Source organism: Hyla sarda, chromosome 6 (assembly GCF_029499605.1).
Source record: "Hyla sarda isolate aHylSar1 chromosome 6, aHylSar1.hap1, whole genome shotgun sequence".
Taxonomy (NCBI): Eukaryota; Metazoa; Chordata; class Amphibia; order Anura; family Hylidae; genus Hyla; species Hyla sarda.
In genome coordinates, this window is record NC_079194.1 from 79,961,274 (window position 1) to 79,979,709 (window position 18,436).

Below are 18,436 nucleotides of genomic sequence, written 5' to 3' on the forward strand. Positions count from 1 at the left end.
CCTCTCCTACCTCCAGTCTGCCCAACGGCTGAATCCTCGCCAGGCCCGGTGGTCTCTGTTCTTTGCCCGATTTAATTTTGAGATTCACTTTCGTCCTGCCGATAAGAACATTAGGGCCGATGCTCTCTCTCGTTCCTCGGATGCCTCAGAAGTTGAACTCTCTCCGCAACACATCATTCCACCTGACTGCCTGATCTCCACTTCTCCAGCCTCCATCAGGCAAACTCCTCCAGGAAAGACCTTTGTTTCTCCACGCCAACGCCTCGGAATCCTCAAATGGGGTCACTCCTCCCATCTCGCTGGTCATGGGGGCATCAAGAAATCTGTGCAACTCATCTCCCGCTTCTATTGGTGGCCGACTCTGGAGACGGATGTTGTGGACTTTGTGCGAGCCTGCACTATCTGTGCCCGGGATAAGACTCCTCGCCAGAAGCCCGCTGGTTTTCTTCATCCCCTGCCTGTCCCCGAACAGCCTTGGTCTCTGATTGGTATGGATTTTATTACTGATTTACCCCCTTCCCGTGGCAACACTGTTATTTGGGTGGTCGTTGATCGATTCTCCAAAATGGCACATTTCATCCCTCTTCCTGGTCTTCCTTCAGCGCCTCAGTTGGCTAAACAATTTTTTGTACACATTTTTCGTCTTCACGGGTTGCCTACGCAGATCGTCTCGGATAGAGGCGTCCAATTCGTGTCTAAATTCTGGAGGGCTCTCTGTAAACAACTCAAGATTAAATTAAATTTTTCTTCTGCATATCATCCCCAGTCCAATGGACAAGTAGAAAGAATTAACCAAGTCTTGGGTGATTATTTGCGACATTTTGTTTCCTCCCGCCAGGATGACTGGGCAGATCTCCTTCCATGGGCCGAATTCTCGTATAACTTCAGAGTCTCTGAATCTTCCTCCAAATCCCCATTTTTCGTGGTGTACGGCCGTCACCCTCTTCCCCCCCTCCCTACCCCCTTGCCCTCTGGTCTGCCCGCTGTGGATGAAATTTCTCGTGACCTTTCCATTATATGGAGAGAGACCCAAAATTCTCTCTTACAGGCTTCTTCACGCATGAAGAGGTTCGCGGATAAGAAAAGAAGAGCTCCTCCCGTTTTTTCCCCTGGAGACAAGGTATGGCTCTCCGCTAAATATGTCCGCTTCCGTGTCCCTAGCTACAAGTTGGGACCACGCTATCTTGGTCCTTTCAAAATTTTGTGTCAAATTAATCCTGTCTCTTACAAACTTCTTCTTCCTCCTTCTCTTCGTATCCCTAATGCCTTTCACGTCTCTCTTCTTAAACCACTCATCCTCAACCGTTTTTCTCCCAAATCTGTTCCTCCCACTCCTGTTTCCGGCTCCTCGGACATCTTCTCTGTCAAAGAGATCTTAGCCTCTAAAAAGGTCAGAGGGAAAACTTTTTTTTTAGTGGACTGGGAGGGTTGTGGTCCTGAAGAGAGATCCTGGGAACCTGAGGACAACATCCTAGATAAAAGTCTGCTCCTCAGGTTCTCAGGCCCTAAAAAGAGGGGGAGACCCAAGGGGGGGGGTACTGTTACGCCGAGCGCTCCGGGTCCCCGCTCCTCCCCGGAGCGCTCGCTACACTCTCTCCGCTGCAGCGCTCCGGTCAGATCCACTGACCCGGGGCGCTGCGATTCTGCTGCCAGCCGGGATGCGATTCGCGATGCGGGTAGCGCCCGCTCGCGATGCGCACCCCGGCTCCCGTACCTGACTCGCTCTCCCTCGGTCCTGTCCCGGCGCGCGCGGCCCCGCTCCCTAGGGCGCGCGCGCGCCGGGTCTTTGCGATTTAAAGGGCCACTGCGCCGCTGATTGGCGCAGTGATTCCAATTAGTGTCTTCACCTGTGCACTTCCCTATATCACCTCACTTCCCCTGCACTTCCCTGCCGGATCTTGTTGCCATTGTGCCAGTGAAAGCGTTCCTTGTATGTTCCTAGCCTGTGTTCCAGACCTCCTGCCGTTGCCCCTGACTACGATCCTTGCTGCCTGCCCCGACCTTCTGCTACGTCCGACCTTGCTTCTGTCTACTCCCTTGTACCGCGCCTATCTTCAGCAGCCAGAGAGGTTGAGCCGTTGCTAGTGGATACGACCTGGTCACTACCGCCGCAGCAAGACCATCCCGCTTTGCGGCGGGCTCTGGTGAAAACCAGTAGTGACTTAGAACCGATCCACTAGCACGGTCCACGCCAATCCCTCTCTGGCACAGAGGATCCACTACCTGCCAGCCGGCATCGTGACAATAAGTATTTTAGTAAAACACTAGCAGTACAAAGTCTCTGTGTACTAAACCCTAAAATGCACTCTCTCCCAGACTATTAGGAATTGTCTGCTGGGTATGTATTATACAGTCTACAGACTATTATAACCAGTGGAACAAAGAGGGCAGAAAACATGCGCTACAGTATGCTTAAAGGAAATCTGTCATCAGAATCACCAGCACTAAACCTGTTACACAGGCTTGTAGTGCGGGTGATCCTGATTAAAACGCTTCTTACCTCATTAAAAACTGTGCAACGATTCACCAGATATCTTAATTTTTAGTTATATGGTATTCCCAGACTTGGGGCTCAGTGGGAGGTCCGCAGCATCAGCGCGGACTCGCTTATGTCATTTTCGCCGGACGGAGCGGCTCATGAATATTCATGGCTGCCTCATCGCAGTCTTCCTCCTGGTTTAGGTCAAGTGGGTAGCGCCGCGCGCCGTACACCCGGAAGCGGCATTCTCCTGCATATCTATCTATGCGGGAGAACGCCGCTTCCGGGTGTACGGTGCGTGGCGCATGCGCGGCGCTACCCACGTGACCTACACCAGGAGGAAGACTGCGATGAGGCAGCCATGAATATTCATGAGCCGGGCAGCCGCTCCGCCCGGCGAAAATGACGTAAGCGAGTCCGCGCTGATGCTGCGGACCTCCCACTGAGCCCCAAGCCTGGGAATACCATATAACTAAAAATGAAGATAACTGGCGAACTGCTGCACAGTTTTTAATGAGGTAAGAAGCGTTTTAATCAGGATCACCCGCACTACAAGCCTGTGTTTTACATGTTTAGTGCGGGGGATTCTGATGACAGATTTCCTTTAAAAAAAAAAAACATATTGGAGTAAAACACCAGCCGGTGATTACTTTTGTCTGGAATTTCACAGTATCTAGGCCCTTGGCAGATTAACAGGTACAAAATGGTACGCTACTTAGATGTAGGTATGTGGTATGCACTTATGAGGGCAGAAAAATGTGCTACTCTATGCATCAAAAATTATTTGAGTAAAACACCAGCCAGTAATTACTTTTGGTTGTCCTTTCACTGTATGTAGGCCCTTGCCAGATTAACAGGTACACAATAGTAGACTACTTAGATGTAGGTATGTACTTATGAGGGCAGAAAAATGGGCTACACTACGCTTAAAAATATGTATTTTTGCACAACACCAGCAGTACACAGTCGCTGTGTACTAAACTCAAAATTGCACTCTCTCACAGACTATTAGGAATGGACTGCTGGGTATCATACCGTCTACAGACTAGTATAACCAGCTGATTTGTTGTGGAACAAAGACACAGAATTGCGCTGAAAAATTATTCCTGCCTCCTCTGCCAAGGTTTATGAAGTTGAGGCAGCTTGTTGAAATGTATGAGGCATCAAACAGCTATCTGCCCCTCTCTGTAATACAATGCTGTAGAAAATGACTGAGAGGATAATGGCTGCAGTAAAAATTATTTTCAGTGAAAAAAAAGCACTGCTCTCTGTCCACCAGAACGCTGATGTGATTAGGAGGTGAAACACTGCTGTAATAAGCTTTTCTGTGTAACACACAAACACAGGCTGTCCGTCCTATCTCTCTGCAGTGTAATAAATAAAGTGATGAGCCACAATATGGCTGCCGATTATATAGGGCTGTGACATCACATGGGTGACTGGCTGCTAATAGGCTGCATCTTGCATGTGATTCAGGCCTACCTGCCTTCCCGCCTATCCTTCCCGCCTTCCCAGCGTTCCTTGCCCCATGTATTGACATGTGGATCTGCCATTTTAGATGCCCTGGAGCCTGGACAGCACTAAATGGAGTGTAATGAAGCGATTTGCGTGATAGAATCACTGCGATATTCGCATTCGTTGTAATTAAAATTTTTCATGAAATTCGGAACAAATTCAGGTTCTGCAGCTTCGATTCGCTCATCTCCAGTGTAAATCATCAGCCCAACACAGTGTATGCCTTTTCTGGGCACTTGCACTAGCATTATGTCATGGCATAGAAGAGAGAAGTGTGTCAAGTGTTTTGCTGGGATGTGTTGTCTAGAAACATAAGGGAAAGGAAGTAACTGTGTGTGCACTACTGGCAAATAACAGATGTGGTCCTGCCACCTGAAATGGAGAGAATTAGCAATAGGTACGCACCATGCTCTAGGATCACCAGATAGCCATCCTTTTCGAAAGGTTTAATTTTGATTATGTCATCCTTCTCTAAGGTGCAGAGTGCCTGCATTTCAGTTTTAGAAAGGTTGGCAGGAACCTTACAGTTTTCCTGTAGATTTTCAATCTTCCAGGTAATTAGAACCAAAAATATTTAAGCATGACCCCATTTATCAGTGGGAGACAACCCGATGATTCTAGGATGTAAGTTTAAGAAAAGTCCTTGACATAAACCCTCTGACCCTCCTCAAATAATTCAGCTAATAGCGGAATGTCCCATAAGTCAGAAGTAAAGATCTATCCAGTCATATTCTTCCATTGTGATGTTTAAATCATTTATGCCACTTTTGTTTTATACATAGACTGAGACCAGTGTTGCATTTATAAAGAATAGGATGCTCTTCCTCTGTTTCTTCCTCCTCCTCTGAAATTCTATCTTTTACTTGGGCGGCCATGAGCTTCTCAAGACATCAGTAATCTTTCCTTCTGATATGCACCCTATGACCTACAAGGATGTATTACATTAAATAATATTATTAAGGTCTCAAATGGACTTAGTCATTACAGCCCCATACAATTCTAAAGAAACTCCATCAACAATCTGGCAGAAGGGGACATGATGAGACAGTCCTATCTGTCTGGGGCCCTTTATGAATGAGCTACCAACAGAAATATTTGGCAGCAAGCTAAATGCTAAGGGACAAATGATATCCCGAATAAGCACATATAACTCTCTCAGTATGTCTTTTTGAATATCTGTGTTACAACTAATTTTGAATTCCGCTCTTCTGTCAATTGTCTTGAACCAGAACCCGTAATAATATTTGAAACTCGTTAGTGTACTGTATTTCATAAACAGATGCTTATTGTATCAGTGCCCTATGGGTCTATATTACTCTGTGCGCCACCATATGGTGCATCTGTGAGGCAATGTATTCTTCGCTACGAGAGAATGCCTTTGTAAGATGGTAAATAATGCTGCATGGAATACTTTTTATAAATACATCAGATATACTGTATATAGGTGCATGGCAGTCAATGCTATGCACCTAGCATCTTCGACTGACAGCTTATCCACTTGTATCCCTCATACATGTTCACACAATGTTCAGAACAGCGTGCTTGTGTTCTAAATTAGAAGATGGTGAAAGGTTATTGCTTGACACCCCTCTGGGGGTTTATCTTAAATAGGAACAAAGGATCTGGTTTGTTAACATTTTACCAGCCTAATCTAGTTTCCCTATTATCATTTTTTGAGGAAGAATTGGGACACACTCCCAAATCCATAAGACAATCATCCAGTCCTGCCAATATCAGTAGGTCTGGCTGAGTTTGTCTGTATGTGTATGGGCACCTTTATTGCAGGTCTGTAGTGTGAGCATGTGCAGAAGAACAAAATCCATTGTCAAACCATAATTGAAAGACATTGACCTTCTTTTAATCTATCATGTGTAAGATAGCAGGTAAATGCATTGTGAGGTATTAGTCTGAATTGTTCTGAATTTCCCATTATGGTTCTTCTTATCAGCCACGTTCCTCTCCCTGTTTCCATTGCTTTCCAGTCCTTTGGCAATTTACATTATATAAAGAAATCAATGAAGTTCCTTCTACCTTAAGATGCTCGCAGAATTATCAGATGGCCCAACCAGAGCGGTTGTGTTTTACGGTCTGCAGACACCGCTGTACCATTTCTTCTGGAGTAATAGCTCTCCCTGTGCACAGAGACAATAAACTTCTTAATGTTCTCATTAGCTTAATCTTCCTTTTAATGTTCCTAAATTTGTTTTCTGTCATTTATGTTTTACCCACAGACTGCAATTCCAAAAAATAAATAAATAAATAATAATTTTAACATAATCGCTAATATTTGAAAAAGATTCAATGAAATGAATTTTTATTTCATATAATTGAATAAAGCACAATAAACAGTATACATAGGACGGATGCTCTATGTTTCTCTAAGTATACATGCATCTAATATGACTGAGGAAAGATCAATGGTATCATTGTGCCGAATGAAAATGGAATTTGCTGCAGTGTAGAAAAAAGGCCCTGGAGAATTGGAGATCTACTTCCCAGGGAGATAAAATGGCTTACCAAGTAATATGTCTGTTAAGCTCCATATTAACTGTATGTATTGTAGACAAGAATACTTGATTATTTTAAACCCTGCATACTATATTATGAATTTTTGTATAGCAGAAAAACTGAAAGGTTACCATACATGCAGGTCCGTGTAAATAAGCAGAAACAATAGACATTCTGTAAACAGTCTTTACACGAATACCTGCTACTGGTTTAGAAATTACTAACTAAAAAACTTATTTTACTAACAAATATTTATTTTTTAGATTTCTTGTTTATGCCTATTATACATAAGCATCTTTTTATTACAAAATTGCCATCTGTGGCCTTTGACTCCTTCAATAAAAAAAAACTGAAAAAAACTGTTACCATTGTCCCTCGCAGAACACTGTCACCAGCGTCAGCCACAGTACAGGCTGGTACATGCTTATAGTGTGGGTTAGGCTGATTACGAGGGTCTTTTTCTTTTTTATGTCCCTGTTCCAGAGATATTGAGGGCAATGTATATATAACTGTGCTATTTGGTCGTACATGCTGGGAGATCTTCCAGTTGTTTTGCAAAAACTGGAGGCACCCTGGTCAAAAAAACAACAACATTGGTCTATTGCATGGAAGGCAGCTCATTTGTGCTTCAATGGGTGGGGTGGCTGATGTGTGGGAGGGAAAAAAGTGACCTCACTCTAACAAACAAGATGGGACTTGAAGATAAAGGGAAGGAACTCCAGCAGGAAAGTCTTTTTACAAAAAGATAGCCACAGCGTTATAGTGGACTCAGCCCCAAGATGAGCATGTATCCTTCGTAAGCATGTCCATTACTGTCTGGCAGGTAAGTGCTAAAATCATCTTATGGGAGATAACCTTTTTAATGGCTTTTGTATATAGTGTGAAACAAAGAACGAAATCCGACCAACCTGAATAATAAGTGCACTGTGTACATTTTGAAAATAAACACTTGCTGGGAAAAAAGATACAAAATTGAAAACATTGCCAGAACATGATGAATGCCTCCTTTGTTCAGTTGTAAAACAATGGTGAAAATCAGTGGGAAAAAGGATAAAAAATTGTAAAAATGTTTTTGTGAGGCTGGAATTTGAATTTCTGCTCCAGATGTTTCCGGCATGGAAACTCTGCCAGATGCAGCAGAATCTCGTTGAAAATAATGTTTCCGCTGGATTCCATTTTGAAATTCTGCCAAGCCTTACCATTTGTGGCAAACTGGACAAAGCAGGGTGCATTGGACAAAGTCAAGAAAAAACCCAGATGGGACACTGCGTGAATCAACAGAACATGTGAAGTTATACGTTTTTTGTAATTTAATTTAATTACCCCCAATTTTTTTTCTTTAGGAGAAAAACAGCCCTATTTGGCCACTAGGGGTCTACTCGCTATCAACTGTCTGTCACTCCTGCCATTTCATCTCTAGCAACCAGGTAGATACAAAAGAACACAAGCGGGACCTGACAGTCACTTACATTCAAGTGAGCAAGGGCTGAGTGTGCACAAACCTGCAGGACAGAGCATGAGGTAGATGTGCCGCTCCCTGACTGCAGCTTAGCACAGTGCGTCATTCTCATACCATGCCAGGACAAGCCCTATTTATACAGCGCTATTGAAAAAAATCATTGTCCCTAATCTTTATTTAGATTATCCTAAACATTGATGTTTTTATCAACAGTTTTATCTACAGTTTTATCTTCAGTTTATTTAGTTGATTATGCAAATTAGCTGGTCGCTCAGTGAGTAAATCAGTGGGGGTAAGTGTCACCAAGGGATAGAAATGCCGAGTAAGACTGCAGTTTTTTTTTCTCAATGACGAGGACATGTACACTTTAACTAAACTACACCAAAAAGGCTTAAAATATACCCGTCCAGTGTTATAAACCACAGTGAGTAAAGTTACTAAAGCAAAGGGGAGGGTGGACCGATCTGTAGGTGACTTTGCTTGGCGTAGACTATACTCTTTTTTTATCTATATCAGTGATCTCCAAACTGTGGCCCTCCAGATGTCTCCACAGTTTGGAGTCCACTGCTCTATAGAATAAAAATCAAGGGTGGACATATACTGTTTGTGTGAGCTGGCGCAGTAGGTAAGGGTGCCACTGTCACCTTAAAAGCAGCTTCTTATTGTCCATATTTCATGTAAAAGACTGAATTTGTGAATTTCATAGCTCAGTGCTACTGGTTAATTGTGAGAAAAATGTGAAGGGGGTGGTGGTGTCTATATAATGTTTATTTCTTATATTATCTGATATATCCCTTCATATAAGATATAATCCCTCTTAATATACAATAAGGCCAGGGACTAATATAGTATTTAGAATATTGCAGACGTAATGGTCCAGATGGTTCTTATCTACCAACATATTCTATGTTTCTATGTGATTTATAGTAAGGGCCTATAGAATCAAATTAAGTGTCTGCCACTTTATTTGATGCCCTTACTGTTAAAAATATAAATATTGAAAAGTAGGCAGATCCCATGCCAATAGCTGAATAAAATATTCAACAGTTCTGAATACTCTAAGATGTAAGCTTTCAAAAACTATTATGTTTCAAAGATAAAATTTCCCTAAAGCAGATCTCAGTGGGAAAGGATGTGTTTTCATGATTGGAGCTAAATGAATTTAATAAAAATAAATTGAACTTTTCTGGTCTTTCAGCCTTTTAGGACCAGGCTATTTTTGACTATAAAAAAAAAAATCCACATATAAATATTTTTTTCTGAAAGTAGGCATCTGGCTCTAGTAATGTGTGACTTTATCATCAATGCATAAGGTTTTTTTAAAAAAACAAAACAAAACATGCTTATAAATCCAAGTCTTTAGCTACAAAATTGAATCAAGCAGGCCAAAGGCCTACAGTATATGAATTTATAGAGATACAAGTTTAGGATGTATGTGATATACATACTGCTTATACTTACAATATGTCTATATATTTTTCATACAACTTCACAAACTCACTAAAACCAAGAGACCAAAAATCTCTGTAGCATACTTGCTGGTAGCCATTTTGTAATGATCAGGACTAGATACATTACATCTTAGTCCTATAGGAGAAAAAAAAGCCCCATGAAGGTAAAAATCAGAACGCACATATTCTTTCCGACTGGTAAGGTACAGTGATAACATAAAGAAAAGTTCATATATCACCTGTTGGGGTCATTTCAATTTCTCTCCAACAAAATCAAAATCTGCACCCCAAATCTGGTATTAATCGAAAGCTAAGATTTTGAGCTTTAACCCCTTAACGACGCAGGATGTAAATGTACATCATGGTGAGGTGGTACTTAACGCACCAGGACGTACATTTACATCCTATACATAACAGCGAACATCAAAGCGATGCTCGCCTCATGTGAGGCAGATCCCGGCTGCTGATAGTAGTCAGGGACCTGCCTGTAATGGCCGACATCCGCGATCGTCCGCCATCACGGCATCTGCAGCACTTAATGTGGACGATCGGGATTGCCCGCAGCGTCACCGCGGTGATCCGGTCATCTGTAATGGTGGGCAGAGGTCCCTTCACCTGCCTTTGTCCATCTCCCAGCGTCTTCTGCTCTGGTCTGAGATTGAGCAGACCAGAGCAGAAGATAGCCGATAACACAGATCAGTGCTATGCCCTATGCAAAGCACTGAACAGTATTAGCAATCAAATGATTGCTATAAATAGTCCCCTATGGGGGACTATTAAAGTGTAAAAATAAAAGTAAAAAAAGTAAAAAATAAAAGTAAAAAAAAATTGGAAAAATCTCCTCCCCCAATAAAAATGTAAATTGTCAGTTTTTCCCCATTTTACCCCCAAAAAGTGTAAACATTTTTTTCAATAAACATATTTAGTATTGCTGCATGCATAAATATCAGAACTATTAAAATATAGTGTTAATTATCCCATGCGTGAACGTTAAAAAAAAAATGCCAAAATTGCTGCTTTTTATAACATTTTATTCCCAGAAAATTGGATAAAAAATGCATTAAAAGTTTTATATATGCAAATATGGTATCAATATATGGAAAAATGAAAAGGTTATAGGTCAGCAAAATAGAGGGATTTTAAACGCACTAATTTGTTTAAAAAGTTTCCATTTTTTTAAGTATGTAATCATGGGTATCATTTTAATTGTACTGACCCACAGAATAAAGAAAACATGTCTATTTTACTGTAAAGTGTACAGCATAAAAACAAAACCTTCCTAAATTTGCTAAATTGTGGTTTTCTTATCAATTTCCTCACAATATAGTATTTTTTTGGTTGCGCCATACATTTTACGGTAAAATGAATTATGCCATTACAAAGGAAAACTAGTCGTGCAAAAAACAAGCCCTCATACTAGTCTGTGGATGAAAATATAGAAGACACAGTGTAGCAAGATGTCTACACCGGTACCGCCAGACAAATGAATATCCTGCCGCAATTAACTTCCAGGTTTTGAGCACCTGTGTGTATAGACTTCCAATTCAGGCAGTGATAGGTAGTGCTCAGGCATATGACAGTTCCATATAGACAGATCCACTTCAAAAGATATGAAGAAAAAACAGAGTGCATACCATGCTTAAGATGCCTTAATTGCCTGAGGTTCCCCCCGAAGCACCCGTCCACCCTCCCGACCCTCTTGCCGCTTACCCCAAAATGAAGCAATAAAGAAAATGAAGGCATCTTAACCCCTTAAGGACCAAGGACGTACCGGTACGTCCTTGGTCCTGCTCTTCTGATATAACGCGGGGTTACACAGTAACCCCGCGTCATATCATGGCGGGCCCGGCGTCATAGTGAAGCCAGGACCCGCCTCTAATAGCGCGCGCTCAAAGCTGAGCCGCGCGGCTAAAAGTGAAAGTGAAAGTTCCCGGCTAGCTCAGTCGGGCTGTTCGGGATAGCCGCGGCTAATCGCGGCATCCCGAACAGCTGACAGGACAGCGGGAGGGCCCCTTCCTGCCTCCTCGCTGTCCGATCGCCGAATGACTGCTCAGTGCCTGAGATCCAGGCATGAGCAGTCATCCGGCAGATTCGTTGATCACTGGTTTCTTATGAGAAACCAGTGATCAACATAGAAGATCAGTGTGTGTAGTGTTATTGGTCCCTATGGGACCTATAACACTGCAAAAAAAAAGTGAAAAAAAAAGTGAACAAAGATCATTTAACTCCTCCCCTATTAAAAGTTTGAATCACCCCCCTTTTCCAATAAAAAAAAAAACACAGTGTAAATAAAAATAAAAATAAACATATGTGGTATCACCGCGTGCGGAAATGTCCGAATTATAAAAATATATAATTAATTAAACCGCTCGGTCAATGGCGTGCGCGCAAAAAAATTCCAAAGTCCAAAATAGTGCATTTTTGGTCACTTTTTATATCATTTAAAAATGAATAAAAAGTGATCAATAAGTCCTATCAATGCAAAAATGGTACCGTTAAAAACTTCAGATCACGGCGCAAAAAATGAGCCCTCATACCGCCCCATACACGGAAAAATAAAAAAGTTATAGGGGTCAGAAGATGACAATTTTAAACATATTAATTTTCCTGCATGTAGGTATGATTTTTTCCAGAAGTCCGACAAAATCAAACCTATATAAGTAGGGTATCATTTTAATCGTATGGACCTACAGAATACATATCAGGTGTCATTTTTACCGAAAAATGTACTACGTAGAAACGGAAGCCCCCAAAAGTTACAAAACAGCGTTTTTTTTTTCAATTTTGTTGCACAATGATTTTTTTTCCCGCTTCACCATAGATTTTTGGGCAAAATGACTGATGTCATTACAAAGTAGAATTGGTGGCGCAAAAAATAAGCCATCATATGGATTTTTAGGTGTAAATTTGAAAGAGTTATGATTTTTTAAAGGCAAGGAGCAAAAAACGAAAATGCAAAAACGGAAAAACCTCCGGTCCTTAAGGGGTTAAACATGATATGTTCTCCGTTTTTTCTTCATATCTTTTGAAGTGGATCTGAAAATATAGAATAGTTATGATTTTTAACCTCTTAAGGACCCAGGACGTATGGGTTCTTCTTACCTTCTCCTGCGCTGTCCGATCGCCGAATGAATGCTTCAAGACTTAGATCCAGGCTTGAGCATTCAATCACTTAAAACACTGATTGATCCATTCCTATGGAGATGGATCAATCAGTGTAAAAGATCATTTAATGCAATGTTATAGCCTCCTATAGGAGCTATAATATTGCATAAGAAAAGTGTAAAAAAAAAAATCATTAACCCTTTCAATTATCCATTCCCCTAATAAAAGTTTGAATCACCCGGCATTTCTAAGAATAAAAAAACACAGTGTAAATAAAAATAAAAATAAACATATGTGGTATCGCCGTGTGCGGAAATGTCCGAATTATAAAAATAGATCGCTTTTTAAACCGCACGTTTAATGACGTATGCGCCAAAAAATTCCAAAGTCCAAAATAGCGCATTTTTATCACTTTTTATGTCACAAAAAAGTGAATAAAAACTGATCAAAAAGTCTGATCAGAACAAAAATACCGATAAAAACCGCAAAAAACTTCAGATTACGGTGCAAAAAATGAGCCCTCATAGCGCCCTGAACACAGAAAAATAAAAAAAAGTTATAGGGGTCAGAAGATGACCATTTTTCTGCATGTATTCATGATTTTTTTCTGAAGTGATACAATATCAAACCTATACAAGTAGGGTATAATTTTAACCGTATGGACCTACAGAATAAAGATAAGGTATCATTTTTGCCGAAAAATGTACTGAGTAAAAACGGAAGCCCCCAAAACGTACAAACTAGTGTTTTTTCATCAATTTTGTCGCACACTGATTTTTTTTTACCGTTTCACCGTAGATTTTTGGGTAAAATGACTAATGTCATTACAAAGTAGAATTAGTGACGCAAAAAAATAAGCCATCATATAGAATTTTAGGTGACAATTTTAAAGAGTTATGATTTTTTAAAGTTAAGGAGGAAAAATTGAAAATGAAAAAAACAGAAAAAGCCCGGGTACTTAAGGGGTTAAGAAGGCAAGGAGGAAAAAACGAAAACGTAAAAATAAAATTGTCTGAGTCCTTAAGGGGTTAACATTATCCAAGTTTCTTATACGTTACACACCATTGGAACACATGTCCATAAAGAATCAGTCTACATCAGCCAACTGCTATGTCTATTGTCTCCTGTACATGCACATTTGGGGATGGATCAGGAGAAATAGCTGATTTATTCTTTGTGAAAACTGTAAAATCCTATTTGCAGGAAAACAGAGGTGTATATAAGCCAATGCGTAAATAGGGGTAGTCATCATTCTGGGCATACATTTTTATTGAAATAGTCCTCCTCACTGGCGAGATAGAAGCCTTTTATTTATTATGAAAAGAAGGTGCAAGTGCCCTGGTGACATTCCACTGCTTGGCAAGAGCCCAGTCAAGCCCATCTCCTTTTTATATAATAGTTATCACTAAAATGGGGTAGGTGGATGAAAGAAGCCCATACAGTGAAGATAAGGAGACATTGGCTAGACTTGCCTGGGCTCTTTCAGTGCTGAGGAATACTCCCTGGGAACTTATGTCTAATATCTCTAATATGCATTATAACAAAAAGGCTTATATTGGCTTAATATTAGATGAAAAATATCTTTATTAGACATCACTCTATTAAAGAACATCAAACAACTGCATAGGAAATAAAATTGGTTATTTAAAAAAAAGACACAGGATATGGGATTTGCACCTGGTCACTCCGACTACTGCATTGAGTGGCACAATGTATATAAATATATATATATATATATATATATATATATATATATATATATATATATATACAGTATGTACTAATATTAGGCTACTTGGCCATATGTATATGAAGTACAAAAAAAATTAAGCTCTCACCTAATTGAAAGCCATATTTACAATTAAAACATGTTATTAATAATAATAATTATTTTTATTATTGTAATAATAACAACATCAATAACAACAACAACAACAACAATAATAATAATAATAATAATAATAATAATAATAATAAATACCAGATATTTTTTTTGCCGGTAGTTAAAAGCTGCAACTTAAAAAATTATTATTATTTTTTTTTTTTAAAGAAAGTTACTTGTAAATACGCTCTAAATAGTTATTTAGAATGAATTTTACAATCAGGAGCAGCTGGAGACCAGAAACAAATTGTATCAGATCCCTGAGGCTGCTTGTATTATTGATAGTTCTGCTATGATCACAGATTCTGTCATATCACCTGCTGGGATATAGTCAATTCTCAAAGTGGTAGAATTTCTTGCGGATACTGATAGCTTAATAACATGTGTATAAGACATAATCGGCTGCAGGCAGCTCAGTGGATTTTATTTCAATGCTTTTTTTTTTTTGTGCCAACTGATAACCAGCTCCAACTGGTTAGCAAATATTTGCTGGCCCGAGGTCTTCAATCTGGCCGGCTTGCCGTCTGTGACCATCCTTTACTGGAAACATATTACAGCCACAGACGCTTGTGTGCAACGGTGAGAAGAGACAGGTGCTGCCTAATCGCATTACTGACATGGAGTACTTAAATGGAGGTCTACCTAGTGACCTGAGCAATTGTCATTAGAGAGGAATTAGTTCTTTCACAGGTATTTATCCACCAGAATGTAATTACAAAAGTGACACAAAAATGAGAAGTAACTGATGCAGACGGAAAACAACTGAGGTATTGAAGCCAAGACGCCGGTTCGCTTTCCCAGGACATAATATACAGGAGCATTCATGTGAAGGTTATATATATATACATATATATATATATATATATATATATATATATATATATATTTTTTTTTTTTTTTTTTTTTATTTGCTCAGGAAATTTGCTGACATGTAGAAACATCCATTACCCCCTCAGGTGTTTCCTTGGAGACATCTTTGTCCATACCATGGAACCAAATGCACTGCAATAAGCTCTGTCATTGTCAGCCATGCCTGATCTGCTACGTGTTTGTCAATATATTGGTTTCATGCATGGGTCCTTTTAAAAGCATTCCAGCATATTAACTTCATGTGAAATTAACTTTAGCATGTATGCGTAACTGTAGTAAGGAAAAAAATAGGGATAATTTATTAAGTGCTTAGAAACAGTTTTCCTGAATAGAAACGTGCACATTTTGGTGCAAGAGTATTTGCTCTAAAATGCACTACTCGCATCAATGAAAAGTAGGCATAGTGTGAACACTTAGAAACAAAAAAATTACCATAACTCATGCCAAAAAGATAGCTGACATATGTTACTTTACTAGTGCACCAACAATCCACAAATTTAAATAAAATTAGCACATTTTTCTCCAATGCATTTTGCATTGAGAACAGTGTATGACATGTTGGCCTCAATGCTTTGGAGGAGTACTCTGCCTCTAGACTTCTTATCCCCTATCCAAAGGATAGGGGATAAGATGTCTGATCTCCCTGCTGCACCCAGCATTCGTATAGAGCAGGGGTCTCAAACTGGTGGCCCTCCAGATGTTGCAAAACTTCAACTCCCAGCATGCCTGGACATACCCAGACCCATTTGTTGCAGCTAACTGCTGTCAGGAATGCTGGAAGTTGAAGTTTTGCAACATCTGGAGGGCCACAAGTTTGAGACCCCTGATTGAGAGCGTATGGTGCAGCACCGGAGGCTCGTGGTGTCATGGCCACTCCCCCCACATGAGGTCACGGCCACACCCCCTCAATGCAAGTCTATGGGAGAGGGCATGACGACTGTCACGCCCCCTCCCATAGACTTGCATGGAGGGAGCATGGCTGTGATGTCACGAGCAGGGCGTGATCGTGATGTCACGAGCCTCAGCCCCGCGTCGCCAGTCATCCGGCACAGAGCAAAGTTTGCTCCGCGCACCAGATGTCTGGGGTGCTGCAGCCAAGATTGCAGGGGTCCCCAGTGGGATCCCCATGATCAGACATCTTATCCCCTATCCTTTGGATAGAGGATAAGATGTCTAGGGGTGGAGTACCCCTTTAAGGTTCTTGACGGTAGTCAATTTTCCTCCATTGTCTTAAAGCATTTCACTAAAACTTACTGAGCCCTGCTGTGATCTTAACTTTTGACTAGTCTGGACAGCATGTCAAAACTTAAGATGGGTTGGGGTCTCGGTGCCCTACAGATCGATAATTATAGCTGGATGAAGCAAATGGCAGTACACTTTACTCCCCAGCTGGCCACCCTATTTGATTGATGTGCTCCATAAACTATAATGTTTGACTATAATCTGGATGACATGTCATCATTTTGTACAACTGACATTAATGCTTTTATTTATGTCATTGTATGGTGTGAGATATGTAGGAATAATAAAAATATAAAGTAATAGAATATTATTCTTTATCTACTAATTAATAACAAAAAAATATATACTATTCCTAACTAAAGAAATGTTATGAAGTCGCTACTAGTCACACTTGCTGGGCAGGGCTGTTCACTGTTTACTGTGCCTATTTATGAATCCTTGCCCTACTCCCTGTACTGTCTCAGGAATGGGCAACGCCGCTGCTCGCATGTCCGGTTGTGGGCACACCCAGCCGGCAACAAGATATTTATCCCACTGCGTTCCTGGCTCCCCTGTTCCTCTTGACTGCCAGCATGCGCGTACCCGCTTCCTAGGGCGCGCGTGTGTCGGCTCTCTGAAATTTAAAGGGCCAGTGCACCGGTAATTGGCTGTTTCCGGACGCTAACCCTATAAAGTATTCTCACTTCCTTTGACCCCTGCCGGATCCATGTGCTTAGTACCCTTAAAGAAAGCGTCCCTACAGTGTTCTGTCTTTCGTGTACCAGTACAGTTTGCCTACGTTTCCTGACCACAAACCTAGACACCTGCCCTGAACTTCCTGCCAGTCCCTGACTCTGTGTATTCTATATGAATTTGTTCCTCACCTCAGCCGCCGCTGTGGGTAGTTGTACCAGGGGTAGCGACCTGGGAGTTTGCCTGCCGCAGCAACTCCATCCCGCTTTGCGGTAGGCTCTGGTGAAAACCAGCAGCTCCTTAGACTCCACTCCCTGGTGCGACTTCCTGCAGTGGTTCAGTGGATCCACTACTCTGACCGTTACAAGTATCTAACATGCCCATTGATTAATACATCTGCCTTAGATTACCAAGTCAAAACACACACTATTTTTTCTTTTTGTTTATTTGTACTCTCTTTTCTGGCATCAGAGGGTGAGTTAGAACTTAGGAAACATGGAACTAAAGTTTCATAGACATTGGATTACAGGTGATATTGATCTCAGGGTGCTATGGACATCAGGTAACAGATAAAATTAAACAATGTCCTGTTTTTTGTACTACAAATACCAGCAGTCTGACTGTAGAACAAGACAATAAAAGCTATCAAATTACAATACTAAGCTGAGTAAAGCAGTAGACGGACTTGTATTTATCGAAATAACTGATTTAGAAGCACTGAGCGAATGCAGAACATACATCTAAGGCCAAATTAAAATATTTTCTGGGTTTAATCAAACATATAATATTTCTACTTGTATTTTACATAAAACACATTAAAAGTGTTGAGAGCAGATGCGAAATAGCCATCTAAGGCAAAGTTCAGTGTATTTTCGGGGTTTAATCAAACATATAATATTTCTACCTGATTTTAACATAACTGCGCATTAAAAGCATTGAGAGAGAACATGATATAGCCATCTAAGGCCAAATTACGTGTATTTTTTGGTTTAATAAAACATATAGTATTAACACCTGTGTTTAACATAACTAGGCATTGAAAGTGAACACAGAATAGCCGTCTAAGGCCTAGTTACAATTTTCTGGGTTTATTACAACATATATTATTTCTACCTGTGTATATCATAAATCCGCATTGAAAGTATTGAGAGTGGAACTTGACTAGTGACAAATAAAAAACATTGAAAAAACATTAAAATAATCCCCTGATATTTTTCAAATAAACAAAATATGTCTGGTAAAGGAATTGCTGG

The 18,436-nt window shown here is 40.6% G+C and overlaps 1 long non-coding RNA gene across 1 annotated transcript in view; it reads right to left on the reverse strand.

Annotated features, from left to right (window-relative positions):
* Positions 1 to 4,762: 4,762 nt before the first annotated feature.
* The window catches only part of LOC130277559 (uncharacterized), a 44,083-nt gene continuing 30,409 nt past the window's right edge, over positions 4,763 to 18,436 (reverse strand). Inside the window, exons 2-3 of the long non-coding RNA XR_008845470.1 lie at positions 6,026 to 6,126; positions 4,763 to 4,919 (exon numbers count right to left, since the gene is read on the reverse strand). This is a non-coding gene — a long non-coding RNA (uncharacterized LOC130277559). The remainder of the gene's footprint in view (positions 4,920 to 6,025; positions 6,127 to 18,436) is intronic.